This window comes from Lepidothrix coronata, unplaced genomic scaffold, assembly GCF_001604755.1.
Source record: "Lepidothrix coronata isolate B3197 unplaced genomic scaffold, Lepidothrix_coronata-1.0 Scaffold12, whole genome shotgun sequence".
In the NCBI taxonomy this organism is placed as follows: Eukaryota; Metazoa; Chordata; class Aves; order Passeriformes; family Pipridae; genus Lepidothrix; species Lepidothrix coronata.
In genome coordinates this window covers 7,188,502-7,203,572 of record NW_016690192.1, presented here as the reverse complement: position 1 = coordinate 7,203,572, position 15,071 = coordinate 7,188,502, and the positions used below count along the sequence as shown (strand labels likewise).

The following is a 15,071-nucleotide window of genomic DNA, read 5'->3' as shown; positions in this document are numbered from 1 at the left end:
TCTGGACTTGTTCCATGCCCTTCTGCTGTTGTTCCCCAGAGCTGGAGGCAGCACTGCAGGTGGGATCTCACCTGAGCAGGGCAGAGGAGCAGAATCCCTCCGTGGATGGATGCAGTTGTCTGTTTTCCCTGTCTCCACAGGGATTGCACTCTTGCCATTCCCCTTCTAGTGAACACCAGCGCTGTCAGAACACAACCTCACTAACCTTTGAATCCTCCACACACACTGCTAGGAAACACCCAGTGCAGTCTGTGGCACCGGCAATGGGGAAAGTAAACAATCTCTTGACGTGGTTTTCACCAGGAATGTGCTCCAGGGATCCCTCAGCACAGTGGTACCAGCAGGATTTAGCAGCTTCTGACAGCACCAGCACAGCTGCAGTTCTGCCAAAAGTGAGCTGGCGAGGTGGGAGGGACCCACAGACAGCCTGGACCCCACTTCCACAGGGGGGTAGATTTAGATTGGATATTGGGAAGATATTCTTCCCTGTGAGGGTGGTGAGGCCCTGGCACAGGTTGCCCAGAGAAGCTGTGGCTGCCCCATCCCTGGCATTGTCCAAGGCCGGTTTGGATGGGGCTTGGAGCAACCTGGGATAGTGGAATGTGTCCCTGTCCACTTTGTAGTTCTGTGATCTCACCCTCGCCAGGCCTTTTGCAGGTTTCCAAGAACCTGGTGTTTCTCCGGGAAGTTGCCTCTGCACCATCTGGCCTCTCTCAGCCCTGCAGACCTCTGGGGAGGATGTCTTCTGACGAGCATGGTGTCAAAGCTTTGTCAGCTGTTGCCCCTAAAAACCTCCATCCTCCCGTGGCTGATGCCAAAACTCTTTCCCAACCCGGCTGTGAGCTGGCTCAGTCCCACTGGCTCCGAAGGAGCAGGGCTGCAGCTGGGACCCTTTGGGGTCCCTCACAGGGCTTTTGGCAATGTGTGCGTCAAAGCTTTGCTCGCGTCGGTGTTTTACTTTGGCTCCAGAACAGCAGGAGCCGTTTTTCAAGGCACTGTTTGCAGAAGCACAGCTTTGAGTGCTGTGAGAGTGATGCAGAACCACCTTCCATGCACCACTTGCAGAATAATTTAATTACCATTTGGAAAACAAGATATTATAGAATCATGGAATTTTGGAACAGTTTAGGTGTGGAGGGACCTTAAAGTCTATCCGGTTCCACTCCTTTCCATGGGCAGGGACACCTTCCACTATCCCAGGTTGCTCCAAGCCCCATCCAACCTGGCCTTGGACACTTCCAGGGATGGGGCATATGAAACTGTTTTTCATGGTGGAATACAGAGTGATTTAAGTAGCCTCTTGATTGCACTGGCTCCAGTGAGGAAACCTCCCAGGAGTTTGCATGTGCCCCCCAGCTCAGCTCTTGCTGCCACCGTCCTGCTTCTGCAGCCTGACAACACGACTTAACAAAGGCCCTGGCATCAGGAGAAAGGGAAAAAAGCCCCTTTTGCATCAGGTGGAGGGGTGGCAGATGGCTGAGGAACAGCAAAACAGGTGGGAGCATTGTGTGGTGACCCTCCGAATTAAGTTCGCTTAATTTGCTCTATCTCTATTAGCAACTGCAGGCCCTGGCTCTGCTGAGAGGGCTCCAATTGTGGCTCACAGGAGGTCCAGCCCTGCAGCCCCATCTGTGCCCGCCCCAGAGCTAAATCTGTCTGGGAGGCAGCTGGGAAGCAGCTGAAGCATCTTTTCTCTCTCCTGGGCGGCAGCAGCTCCCAGACCTGGCAGGCACTGCTGTAAAGCGGTGCTTTCCCTGCAAGGTTTCCCATCTGGGAGCAGTTTTCCATCCCTCCCTTTGCCCAGAGGAGCAGCAGGGATGCTCAGGAGGTGTGTGAGTCCCTTTGCTCTGCTGCAGGGAGAGTCAGTGGCTGTGCTGAGGATGCACCATGGCTGCTGAGCTGGGGAGCCCGGCATGGAGCCGGACCCACAGTTGTCCTTCCATCAGCTCCCAGCTGGCAGCTGCTGCTAAACCTTCCTTTCATCGCCTGCCAAAAAACATCCAGGGCGTTTTGCTCCCCCCCTGCCCTTTAATCCTGACTTTCATAATTCCCCAGGCTGTGCCTGCCATCCCCTCTGTGTTCAGCATTGCAGAGACAGGGGGCCAGGAGCTGTGTCAGGCCCAGCTGGGGGGCTCAGGCTCAGCCAGGGGGCTCAGCTCTTCCCCCCCACACTGGCAGACCCTCATCCCAAATGTTTCCTGAGGCTGTGAGGTTTGGCTACTTGTGGTTGGAGGCAGCGTGGTGAGCAGTGGGTTAACACACAGGGATGTGGGAGCTGCCCATGGGAGCTCTCGATGGGAGCTGCCACTGTTGGAGGACATTCTGGGCCAGCTGGAGAGGTGTTTCCTGCACGTAAGAGGATCAAGTTGTTTAATTTAAGTTTTTGGGAATGAAACCAACCATCAAACAGTGTCAGGGAGAGGTGACAAAGCCTCGTCCCTGCTGAAACAGCTGGCAGCTGGCCAAGCCCCTTCCCGGGTAGCTGCCCACTGGGTGGTCCTGGACCCTGAGTCCCACAGAGCAGTTGCTGGGAACATTTTGCTCCCTTTCCACTTGGCTCTGTGCTGTCCCTGTGTTTGGATGTCCCTACTCCGCTCCTTGGTTCCTTGCCTTGCTTTGTCGCAGTGGAACCTGTGTCCAGCCCCACTGTCTCCTGTCCATCCTGCTGCTCTGTGAAGGTCCTGCTCTATCCATGTGCTGGGACACACACCCGTGCCCTGTGCAGCCCAGCACCCCGGCCATGCTGCCGTGCCGGGGCCGTGCATTCCGCCTGAGTGTTCCCACTCCCCTTTGGATCTGCTGGATGAGGGCAGCGAGTGCCTCTGCAAAGCAAACGCCAGCTTGCACATTCCAGGGGCAGCCTCTGTTCCAACAGTCGCTGTGTTTTCCCAGCGGCACCAGTCCCGTGTCACTGAGCTGACCCCAGAGCACCAGCTGGCTGCTGGATCCAGGCACATCCACCTTCTCAGGCCAGGGCATCCTGCCCTGGAGCCCTGCAGGAGCAGATTCCCTGGACTCTAACACTCAGCAAACTTTGGCTTTGCCTCCTTGTGGAGAAGGGAAGATGCTGGGATTGCCCCAGGACCTGGCTTCCTCAGCTCCATCAGTGTAAGCCCCTGGATGGGCACCATGTTCCTGCCAGCACTGGCAGCAAAACAAGGACAAAAAGATATTTTCCCCATTTTGCTTGCAGTTTCTCCATCCTTGATGGAACTAAAAGCAGGGTTCAGCTGGAGCAATCCCTGCTGGCATTCACAGTTTGACTTTGGCCAGACCTGGGAGTGCACGGGGCAGCCGGGGAGTCTGGACACAGATGGGTTTGGCTCCAAAGCCAGGCACTGTGCCAGCGGCTTTCCCAACCTCCCAGGTCACAGGAGTGTGGCCCAGAGCCCAGCTCAGTGGTGCTTCACAGGCAGCATGGAGCAGCGATGGGACTTCCCTGGCAGAGAGCAGCCTGGCCCAAGCTACTTTGCAGTGCTTGTGCAGACTCCTGACCCAGGATTACCTCTCCCAAAGGTGGGAGTGCAGGGGACTGGGGGTCCAGGGGATCTGGGATGTGTTTATGCCATTGGGTTTGCCAAACTCAGCACATTCCTGCTGTCAGTGCTGCTGAAATATCACTGAAAGGGAGCTGGGTCTCACCAGCTGCACACGCTGAGGCTCAGCAACAGGAACCCCACAAACAGGGAACACAAGTGGGAGCCTGGGAGTGCTTTAATTGATTTAAACTGAAGGAGGGGAGATTTAGATTAGAAATTAGGAAGAAATTCTTGGCTGTGAGGGTGGTAAAACACTGTCACAGTTTGTCCAGTGAAGCTGTGGATACCTCATCCCTGGAAGTGTTCAAGGCCAGGTTTGACAGGGCTTGGAGCAACCAGGGGTAGTGGAAGGTGTCCCTGCTCATGGCATGGGGTGTAACGAGATGAGCTCTAAGGTCTCTTCCAGCAGCCCAAACCCTTCCAGGATTCTATGATTCTGTGATTTTATGCTTCACCTATGTCACACCTCCCTGGGTAGCTGCTGGAATGTCTTTTCCTTCCTCAGAAGAAGTCGGGCAGTCCATGATGTGCTGCAAGTCTCAGCTCCGCTGCCAGCAGCTCCTCATACCTGTGAATTCAGTGTAGCAGAAACCCGTGCTGCTTCCTGAAATATGCTGGAGAGGGCTGCTGCTGCTCCTGGCAGTGACACTCCCTCTGCCTGCCCCTTCCCACTGTTGTCCCTGGCCCTGGGTGCATCCCTACATCCCTTCTCTCTGGATGAAGAAGGCATTTTTCCCATCTTGTGCACAACCCCCAGCAGGCTGGGTGCTAGTGGGAACCATCCCTCTGGCAGCGCTGAGCGAAGTCCAGGATCGGGACAGTCAGACCTGCAGTAAAATGTAAAAACAAACTTTATCCCATTTAATATCAGCATGGAGCCATAAAACAGCACACAGGTGGCACTGGTGTGAGTGAACCCTCCTGCCCTGAGCACTCGCTCTGCAAAGAATCAGCTTCATCAGCCCCCAGTCCTGCCTTCCACGGGATGCTCCCTGTTCCCAAGCACTTTGCTTTCCCCATGCCTGAAAGAGAGGCCTGGTATGAGCAGAGGGCTGGACCCTCCTCAAAACCATCCCCCAGCCACACACATGGAAACAGAGAACTGGGTTGGTTCAGCCTTTCAGTTACAGTCACCTGTACTGGTGTTCCTGTGGGTAGCAGGGATCTCAGGGGGGACATTAAATCTTTAATGCAATTTAATTTTGTCTCCTATAAATGCATGAAAGGGGGGAATGTTTGGAAAGAAAAAGGGAAGGACTTGGAATGAAGCCCTGAGTTGATGGTCATTGCAGTAACAACTGTTGCAGTAGGAGATGATGAAACCAGGGTGTTTATTTGAAAGTAGATTTAAAAATATAAATATTAGTATAAAATATAAAATGCATGAGACCCCACCTGCAGTGCTGCTCTGGTGGTCCAACAGTAGAAGGATGTGGAGCTGTTGGAGTGAGTCCATGGGAGGCCACGGAGATGCTCTCAGGGCTGGAGACAGGCTGGGAGAGCTAGGGGGGTTCACCTGGAGAAGAGAAGGCTCCAGGGACAACTTAGAACCCCTTCCAGTGCCTAAAGGGGGAGCCTAAAGAGAGCTGGAGAGAGACTTTGGACCAGGGCCTGCAGGGACAGGCCAAGGGGAATGGCTTCCCACTGCCAGAGGGCAGGGTTAGGTGGGATATTGAGAAGGAGTTTTTTGACTGTGAGGGTGGTGAGGCCGTGGCACAGGTTGCCCAGAGAAGCTGTAGCTGCCCCATCCCCCTGGAAGTGTCCCAGTCCGGGCTGGACGGGGTTGGATCAGCCCCGTGCGGGGTTCCGGGTCCCTGCCCAGTCACGGTCCCGGGTGGACGCGGCGCCGTCGCTCCGGCGCCCTCTGGCGCTCAACCCGGGACATCGCGGGGTCCGCACGGCAGGAAAAAGGCGGTTTAAAAAAAAAAAAAAAAGTAGTTTTGCAATAAGGAAAAAAGACCCAAGGAGCAACACATAGCAACGCATCAGTCCAGCCTTTAATCATGCAATCCTGACATGGTTTGGGTTGGAAGGGACCTTAGAAATTATCCAGTTTCACCTGCTGCCCTGGGCAGGAACATCTTCCACTAGCCCAGGTTGCTCCAAGCCCTGTCCAATCTGGCCTTGGACACTTCCAGGGATGGGACAGCCACAGCTTCTCTGGGCAACCTGTCCTGGGGCTCACAGCAGGTCTGAACAGCCTTTTGAAGGGAATGAAGGCAGTGACCCTAATGGGGTCCCCATGGACACTGGCTCAGCCTGCAGGAGCAATGGGATTGGGATCTGTTTGTGTCAACTCCCCTGCTCCTCCATGGGGCTGCAGGCTGGGAGCCACTCACATCCCAGGATGTCACTTGGGCTGCAAAACCGGAGAAAAAAGGGTGAGAAACCATCCCATGCCAGAAGGATGGAGGCAGTGGCTGCAGGAGCAGAGGGAGCAGCATGGGTTGGCATCTCCCCACCAAACCTCTCCCCCAGCAGCACAGGGAACGGTTGCATCCCTGCGGGAATGTAAGGCTTCTGTCCCCCAGCCCAGAAGCTCTTTAGGAGCAATTAGAGGGGATGAAATGAGTAGAAAAATGCAGCAGCACATGCTCCAGGGCATCTGCAAGGAGTTGCTTCCTGGCTGGCCTCATGGAGCAGCAATGTTCTTCGAGGCAGGAGTAGGGCCAGAGGCTCCCAGCATCCCCAAACACAGCCATGTCATCAGGGATGTGGGTGACACCACTTCCCACCTGCCATGGGGGGATGAGGACCTGCCCTTGTTTCCTGTGGAGGTACCTAGAGCAGCACCTGTCAGGCCAATCCTTTTACATGAACTTCTAACAAGAGTGATTTATTTTTGTTAAGGAAATATAAATTTATTTTTTAAAATATGCATAATTTTCTCGTTAAAATTAGAATTTGCCGGAGCAAGATGATGTCCCTTCCTGCACAAACCATTCTGTGGCTCTGTGGTTCAGTGACCTTGACCATGAATAGGATGGGATATCCACCACCCCACCAGCCTGGGGACCGTGCTTCCCATGGTGCCTTATCAGAGCCGTCAGCCCTGTGGCTCCCTGCTCGTTTGTCTCCTTATCTAACCCAGCAGCCACAGGGGCCCTGTGGGATATCAGCACTGGGACAGTCCGTGAGTGGTACAGGGCACACAGTGGAGCACTCTAGGTTAAACCCACAGCATGGAGAAGGGTCAGGGGTCTTACTGCAGGTCCTGGGCTGAGCACCTTTCATTGGTCTGATGTGCTGGCATGTGCCTGCACCTCAAGAGCCAGGTGGGAGCCAGGTGGGGTGGATAGGAGCCAGACAGGATGTGTGGGAGCCAGGCAGGATGGGTGGCCAGGCAAAAGGTTTGCTGGTTGGGCAGGAGCTGAGGGCACTTGGGATCTCACACAAACACATCCAGAGCCATTGCACATCCTCTGGCATTTTGAGGCCAATGCCTTGAGGACCCTGTGTGATGGAGAGCCAGACCCTGGATGCTCTGATTTGAACAGCTTCCTCTGTGCTCCTCGTGGCCTCACCAATGGCCCTGACTGAGGTCCAGCCCCTTTGTCCCCTCGCACCATCTATGGGAAGGGTGGTCTTTGCACCTCAGTATTCCTGGATGTACATCAGCTACAGGCTGAGGAAGCACCCCAGCCCTGCTCCACAGAGGGCACACAGTGAGCCTGCCCTGGGTGCACTGTAACTACCAGGAATTGGGATGCCAGTGCTGCTGAGGTCCCCTTTGGAGGGCAGTGGACTGAGACAGGCCAGAGCAGTGGGAACACCTCCCAAGCCACCAGCTGAGCTGAACGTGCAACAACAGCCCTGGGGCTTGTTTGAGACCTGCAGGTCAGGCAGCCCAAGCCACTCGTTAGCAGAGAGCTGGGTGCCTGTAATCACCCTAATGAGTAGGTGCCTTGCCCTGCTGCAGCAGAGGCAGTTCTGTGACCTGCTTTCGGCGTGTTTGATCTGGCTATTCCTGTCCTTCCTTGCTGGGCCCAGCCCGCTGCCACAGCAGCTCAGATCGAGCACACGTGGTCTGAGGGTTGGCTGAGCCCATGTTCTCTGGGGCTCACTGCCAGCACCCAGGGACTTACTGCCTGTGCCCTGCTCACCTCCTGGGAATACGTGCCTCCTGAGTGACTGACAGCACCAGCAGGAATGGATGATTGCCTAAACCTGACATCACGCCAGTGAAGGAGGCGGTGTCATCCACGCGCCGTAATACACGTAACTGCACGGAGCTGCTGCTCCTGTGCATCCCAGTCTGCCCAGAATCCCATGGAGTTCCTCTAGTTTGCCCCAAGCTTGTTTAAATCAAGCACAGCAGAGCAAATAAAAGCCTCAGCTGAGGGCTGGGGAGCTGGTGACAGGGTCACCCCATGTGCTGCACACCTCCTGAGGGCATCTCCCCTCTCCCAGGGATCCTGCAGGGCTACTGCTCCTCCTGGAACCCAAACAGACAGGAGAATCAGGGGAGCTGGGGGCCCTGCCCCATCTGCAAACAGCCATGGCCAGGTGCTCCTGGGCTGGGCTGCTGGCACAGAGGGTTTGGCTCAGATTGGTTTTGTTTCAAATGCATCTGCAAGGACAAGAAAAACCAAAGGTTGGGTCGTGTTTGGAACAGGTCCCTCACGTGGGGAGAAGCAAATGAGCATGGGATTGGCAGGACAGAGGTCCTAGAATGGGTTACACTGATCCTTGTTAGAGTTTGGTGGTGGAGAGAGAGCGAACTGTGGGACAGATATGTGGGAGAGCTGGGTTTTGGGTACCAAGTCTTCTCTATCCCATTAAGCTGGTGACTTCCTGAGAACTGAGGTTTGTAAAACCCTCAACATAACCACGAGTAAGCCAGCAGGTTATAAAGGTATATCTATTATATGTATATTTATATTTAAATATAGATATATTATGTAGTATAAATATACACCTATATATCTTTATTATTTCAGTTACAGATGAATCAAAATGTAATTTTTTAAATAATACTCCAATACAGTAGAAATTTTCTTTTTCTTGATTGCTGCATTTCCTTGTCAGCCCAGAAGTGTTGCTACTTCCACAAGTGCCTGGTGGTGGTGGACATGTGTGGAGTTCCTGTGCACGCTGGGAAGGCCCATCCCATGCTCCAGGACAGGTTATCCCAGTGCCACAGGGCTGAGGGTTCTGCTGGTGCAGCAGGGAGCTTGGCCAAGCTGCCAGCTCACAGATCTCGCTCCTGATCCTTGCTCTGCTGCTGCCAGGTGGGAAGCCCTGTGTTCCTTAACTCAGCACTAACTTGGCTGTGCCCCAAAATAAACCTGTGCTTGTTCACTGCTCTGCACTGTGCTCCATAAAACAAAAAGGCCCTTTTTATTTGTGTGGCAGCAGGAGGGGCAGGCAGGCTGAGCCCTGGTGGACAGGGAGCAAGGAAAGCTGGCAGGCTGAGGATGATGAAGGTGCGCAGGCAGAATGAGGGCAGAGGCAATGTCAGGTGACTCAGAGTGCTCTCTCCTGCTCTCTCTCGCTTCTCCTGTGTGTCCCAGCGGAGCTGCCAGCTCAGCAGCCCAGCCCAGTGCTCCCCTGGCTGCTCTCCACACCTTCCAGCCCATCCGACTCTGAGCTGGGTGCACAAACAGGACGGGCTGGTTTTCGACACGGAGAGAACAAGTCGGGCCTGGCTCTGGCAGGGCTTGGAGGCAGCACAGTTCCATCCCCAGCACAGCTCCATCCCCAGCGGGACCGTGTCCGGATGAGGGTCTCCTGGACAGCCTCAGTGGCAGTGGCAGTGTGGGGCATATTGACACTTGTACCCCAGGGGTTTTCAGTGCCTCACAGACTGGTGCTGGTCCAGATTTTGGCTGTCCATCCATTCGGCATACGGGGCAGTGAGTCATCTTGCTGCAAAGATGGCTCTCACAGGTACCTGGGCTCCTGTGCACATTCCATGTGTGAGGGAGTCCCAGTCATCACCGGCACCCCCAAATTCCCTCTCAGGGTGGCATGATCCTATGGGGATTTGATTCCCTCAGCACCAAAGCCCATGGCTGTGGGTCAGGGTCAGCAGTGAGCCTGGAGGAGGCGGCTGAGCTGCTCCAAGAAAGGCAGTGGAGAAAGAGTGGAGGAAACACCTCTCCCAACACTGAACACACAACCACGGGCTGCCCCGCACTGGGCTGCAATCGCGGTTTAATGTGTTCCCTTTCTTACCACCCACCGTGGGACAAATCCAGCCAGCCTGAAATGAAATAACACAGGGGGAAAACACGGCACCTTTGCTTTTTTCCAGGCAGGCTGGGGCCCTGCTCCAGTTGCCAGTGCATTCCTGCAGGTGCTGTGTCGGCACAGCAGTGGTGACAGTGGCACGTGGGAGGTGGCAGCAGGCAGAAAGCAGCCATGGTAGAGGCAGCCGGGACAGGAACCTGCCCATGGAAGCAGGAGGCAGCTTTAGCTGTTGGGGAGGAGCAGCTTTCAGCTCAGTTACCAGCCGGCCCAGCTGGTTTCACGTGGGCATGTCCCAGTGTTCCCAGCCTGCTGCACATGGCTAGTGGCTGTTTCATGGAGACACCTTCTGTTTTTCATCCCTAATTTCTCCCAGTAATAACCCTGGGAAGAGCTGCCGTGGGTGCTGGAGATGGCAGTTGTAGGAGCTCAGTGCCCTCAGGGAGCTGATCCCAGTGGTGGTGGGTGCTGGGAGGGAGGTTCCTCTAGGTCCCACAGCACCCAGATCCCAGTGCCCCTGAGCTCTGCTGAGCCTTTTAGGAAGGGGAAACATTTTTTCTCCTCTTTTCCGTCTTTTCAGATTAGGAAGGCAGCAAAGCTTCTATGCTCCAGGGCTGTTCCCAAGGGTGCTGTTTGATTGCTGCAGCTGAGGAGGCTCCTGTGTACCCATCCCTGGAAGTGTTCAAGGCCATGTTGGAGCAACCTGGTCTACTGGAAGGTGTCCCTGGACGTGGCAGAGGGTTGGAACAAAATGAGTTTTGGGTCCCTTCTAACCCAAACTATTTTGTGATTTTATGAGTCCATACCTCGTGGTTGGTGTACCCAACCTTCTGCTTTGTACTGCTCCAGTGCTGGTTTTCCAGACTAAAAATACCTCTTACTTTGACTGCTGTAAGGAAGAACACTTGCTCAGCAGGTTGTTTAGGATTCAGGGGAAGAAAGTTCAGGCAGAGTCAATTAGTCTGCTTTAATTTACATGCCAAGTTTTGTGTCTGCATGATTTGCTTCACTTGTCTGTGCACATTTAAAAGCACAGAGCAGTACTGGGGGTGGTTAGTTTTACTGCACGTACTTACTGTAGAAAACCAGTTGTTATTCACATGTTTACTGCCCTCCTCATAATGAAACTGCTGGGTTTTCTGGCAGATTAAAAAAAAATGTAGTGCTGTGCTGAAATGAGCAGGATATGTGGGAGGATTAAGCTCTGTGGTGCAGATCGTGTATCTCCTCGTCACCTCTGACTACTCCTGCTCATTCGTGCTGTCTCCCTGTGTAGTGGTTAATTCTGGGAGTTCTTCTCATAAGGGATCCATGTCTGGATGCAAACTGGACAAGAAGTTGCTAAATTTCTTTGTGATGCACCTGAATTTTTTCTTACTCAGAGGTCGTGGCCATACTTGGCTTTAGTTGGAAGCAAATATTTTCTGTACAAGAAATCCCTGTATTTCCTATGGCCCAGAATCACAGAATCATTAAGGTTGGAAAAGACATCGAGTCCAAGGTAGGAAAAAGTCCATCTCAAAAAAACCCCTCCTTGTCCATATACTGTCCATTCTGACAGCAAAGTACCACATGCATCTGGAGAAAACCTGCAAAAAAAAATTATGAAGTTAAAAATTAGGAAAATCAGGTTTTGGGAACAGAGCAAGGACCCAGATGAATACTTTTCCCTGTGTCCTGAACTTGCTGTATTTCCTATTCCTGCTTATTAAGCAGGCAGCCGACAGCTGCTGGCAAAGCTAGGGAATAGCAGAGAAGTGTAGCGTGTCCAAAAGCTCTCCAGGCCTCTTTTGGGCAGCAGCCTGGGAGCAGCTCCTGAGGCAGGTTATCTATAGGCCAGCTTTGGCCAAGGATCTCTGCGTGTCCCAGCCACAAATAGCACAGCAAGCTGCTCCTTTGGCCTGTGGAAATGCTGGTTTTACTCCAGTGGGAAAGGAGAACACAAGTGTCTGTCGTGCAGGAGGATGGCAGCAGCCAGTCCAGCTCTTGGTGGCAGCTCCTGGAAGAGTTGTGTGGATTTTTTAATTACTCCCTCACTGTCTACTGGTGCCTAATGAGTGCAATCAGCAGCAGCACTAATGAGATGGCTGCCCTGAGACCCACGTGTGGGGTTTTGGGGATTTGGAAGACGTAATATAAAAGTATGCCTCTGATTAGGAGCAGAAGTGCTGAGTTAATAGTCCTTGGCTATTTAATTCACAAGCAATGGTTGTCTGCGGTTCAGATCTTCAGGACTGATTAGGTAGTGATGACCATGCATGAACGATTCTCTGGTAGGAAATTTTGCCAACATTTGGAGAGCAGCAAAGCCCCAGACCTTGCCATCCATCCTTCCCTTGGCAATTGCAGTATGATCTATGTCCTGATCCAGTGTGGGCTGCGATTCCTGCAAGGAAGTTAATTTAAATATTTTAATACCCCCTTTTTAATGTTAGGAATGGAAATGTTGTCTTATGGCCAGAAGTCCCTGAAAACTGTTGTTGATATTCAGTGGACAACACTGTCATTTGGCCTTTTGACCCGTGTGGCTGATTGTGGGGCTCTTTAATGCAAACTAACGTGCAGAAATGGAGTGCGACAGTCTGGAGAGGAGCTGGAGCTTCCTCCAGGCTCCAATTCCTGCTTCCTGCCACAGGGAATGCACAGCTCTGGTGATTGTATTCACATGATGATCGATTTCCCTGTTTATATTAAAATACATGTTTTCACCATAGAACCACAGAGTGGTTTGGGTTGGGGTGGGACCTTAAAGTTCATCTCATTCCACCCACTGCCGTGGGCAGGGGCACCTTCCACTATCCCAGGTTGCTCCAACCTGGCCTTGGACACTTCCAGGAATGGGGCAGCCACAGCTTCTCTGGGCAACCTGTGCCAGGACCTCATCACCCTCACAGCCAAGAATTTCTTCCCAATATTCCACCCAATCCTGCCCTTTGTCAGTGGGAAGCCATTCCCCCTTGTCCTGTTACTATGTGTTTTACATGTGTTTTACATGTGTTTAATTCAAGGTGTCACCCAAACCCATTATAACATGTCTGCATTTGGAAAATTTTGGAACACTGAACGTACACCAGCTTTGAGTGCGGCACAGGGGAGCTGAACATGCACAGTCCTTTCAAAGCAACAAAAGGGAGAAGCTCTGTCTTCCCTCGGAGTGACAAATCGCAAGCCTCGGAGACAGGCAGCCGAGATGTCCATTTCCGTGAGCAAATCTCCTCCTTTAAAGCTGCCTGTGCCATCTGGCGAGGAGCACGTCAGGGATCCGAGTAGGAAACGTTTGGATTTTATTCATCAAATGTGTGTGATGCAACATGGCCTCAGAGTGTGTGACTGGGTATCAAGGCTTTTCTTGGAAATACCTGCCTTGTAAACACAAAGAGTTTTAATTAAGTGTTGCTTGGTGGCATTTGATTCATCCCAAAAGCAAAAAGGCTTTGAGAAAACAATGTTTTGAGTTCTTAGGGTGTAATTTGTGGTGATTATTAATATCCCAAGAAGGGGGTGAGCTGCTCTGATCCCCCTCAGATCCACCGCAGGAGGGGTTTCCTCGAAGACCTTCCCCAAAAAGAGCTGTGGGATTGCAGGGAAACCTGATGAAGAACAATCCAAGCAACCAAAATAGTTTTCAGTTTCTCCCAAAAAAAACTAAACTATGGAGTTTTCCAAACCAGTTGGTTTTGGAGTCTTCAGTTTATGAGCAACACACATTCAAAAACTGAACAAATGTAATTAAATTACTTTTTAAAGCAATTATTTCAGGCTTCCTGGAGCAGGCAAAGCAAATATTAGAAATATTATCCTTGCTGAGCACAAAGTTAATTTTATAATATGTAGCAAAAGTTTCTGAAAAATTACAGATTTAAAGTGTGAGCATTCAAATTGTGTTTTCACAGACATGTCAAATCTGTGCCTGTTTAATATGTTTTAATGTCTTGATATAATCCCCCCTCTGGCTATAACTAGATACTACTATATAAAAATATATAATGATATATGTTTTATATGAATATATAGATATATTAATATGTAAATATGTTAATATATATTAATATTTATCACATTAACTTGATAGTGCCTGGTAATTGTGTAGATCAGCTAATTAGATGAGTAGAAATGTCCATGGAAGTGTGAAATTCTGTTACGATTTTCATTTAATTACAACTTAGGGATATAAACTGTGAGCATAGGAAATTGTGTTTTGAAGAACATGTCAAATCTGTGCCTGTTGAATATGTTTTAATCTCTTAAGGTAATCTACTCTGGCTACAACTGGATACTAACATATATGAAAATATGATAATGTATTCATATACCAGTGTCTCAGTAGATCGGTCTATTAGCATGTAATTGTATCACTAGAAAAATATTAATATGGAAACATTAATGTATTAATATGCGATATGCAGTATAATGATATTAATGTAAAATACTCATTAAGTATGGTATTATATATAAGCCATATTACCATACATTATATATTATCATGGATATAATTATATATAAAATCATATATATAATATAAATATATCAATCTATTAGTATTAATATATGAATATATAACATATAGCATATATATCATATATTACCGTATATTATCATATGCAATATATAGTATATTATTGTATTGATGATAATATACAGTATATTATCATATATAGTATATTTTCATATATATAGTATATATAGGATATATAGGACATTATCATATACTATATGTTATCATCAATATAATTATATATAAAATCATATATCATATAATTATATCAATCTGTTAGTATTAACATATGAATATACAACATACAGCATGAATATATATCATATATTACCATATGTTACCATATGCAATATGTAGTATATTATCGTATCAATTATAATTGTCGCTATAATCATCTATATAATTATATATAAAATCATATATAATATAATTGCATCAATCTATTAGTATTAATATATTTATATACAACATATAGCATAAATACATATCATATATTACCATATGTTATCATATGCAATATATAGTATATTATTGTATCGATGATAATATATAGTGTATGATAACATACATTATATATAATATATTACTTAATGAATATTTTACATTAATATCGTTATACTGCATATCGCATATTAATATATCAACGTTTCCATATTAATATTATTGTAGTGATACAATTACACGTCAATATACCGATCTACTGAGACACTGGTATATGAATACATTATCATATTTTCATATCTATTAGTACATAATTTCGGGTTTATTTGTGAGGGAAACGGGAGGGACCATCCATGCGCGAGGCGCGGGGGTCGACGGGGCAGGCGAGGGGGGCGCGGGGCGGGGCT

At 49.9% G+C, this 15,071-nt stretch overlaps 1 long non-coding RNA gene across 1 annotated transcript; it reads right to left on the bottom strand.

Moving 5' to 3' along the window:
• Positions 1-10,522: 10,522 nt before the first annotated feature.
• Positions 10,523-12,838, bottom strand: LOC108492795. Its single transcript, XR_001873242.1, has 3 exons — positions 12,798-12,838; positions 12,046-12,114; positions 10,523-11,317 (listed from the first exon to the last, which is right to left on the bottom strand). It is a non-coding gene; the product is annotated as an uncharacterized LOC108492795 (long non-coding RNA).
• Positions 12,839-15,071: the final 2,233 nt, after the last annotated feature.